This window comes from Triticum aestivum, chromosome 1D, assembly GCF_018294505.1.
Source record: "Triticum aestivum cultivar Chinese Spring chromosome 1D, IWGSC CS RefSeq v2.1, whole genome shotgun sequence".
Classification (NCBI taxonomy): Eukaryota; Viridiplantae; Streptophyta; class Magnoliopsida; order Poales; family Poaceae; genus Triticum; species Triticum aestivum.
Genome location: NC_057796.1, coordinates 86,757,979 through 86,758,627, shown reverse-complemented (window position 1 = coordinate 86,758,627; position 649 = coordinate 86,757,979).

The following is a 649-nucleotide window of genomic DNA, read 5'->3' as shown; positions in this document are numbered from 1 at the left end:
CACCTCGTGTACAAACTGGACAATCTCTTTCGGAGTATCAGGGTTTCGGACGAGAACTCATTTGTTACACGGGCACTTCAATGTTTTTTAAACTTATTTGAACTCCAGGCTTTTTTTGCGTTCAGTATGCATCATTCAAAGTGACGTCATCAGTTTCCAACACGTTCTGACATCATTTGCGGTTTTTCAGTCATTTACCGATTTGTTTAGGGAGCTACATGACGGTGAAATTGAAAATCACTACAAAATGAACTCTGAAAATGTTGGAACTTGGCATGGTATCATCATTTCGCCCGCATAGCATGTGCAAAAGAGTAGAGAGGGTCACGGCGAAAACTGGATGCACCTCGTGTACAAACTGGACAATCTCTTTCGGAGTATCAGGGTTTCGGACGAGAACTCATCTGTTACACGGTCACTTCAATGTTTTTTAAACTTATTTGAACTCCATCCTATTTTTGCGTTCAGTATACATCATTCAAAGCGACGTCATCAATTTCCAACACGTTCTGACATCATTTGCTGTTTTTCAGTCATTTACCGATTTGTTTAGAGAGCTAAATGACGGTGAAATTGAAAATCACTACAAAATGAACTCAGAAAATGTTGGAACTTGGCATGGTATCATCATTTCGCCCGCATAGCATGT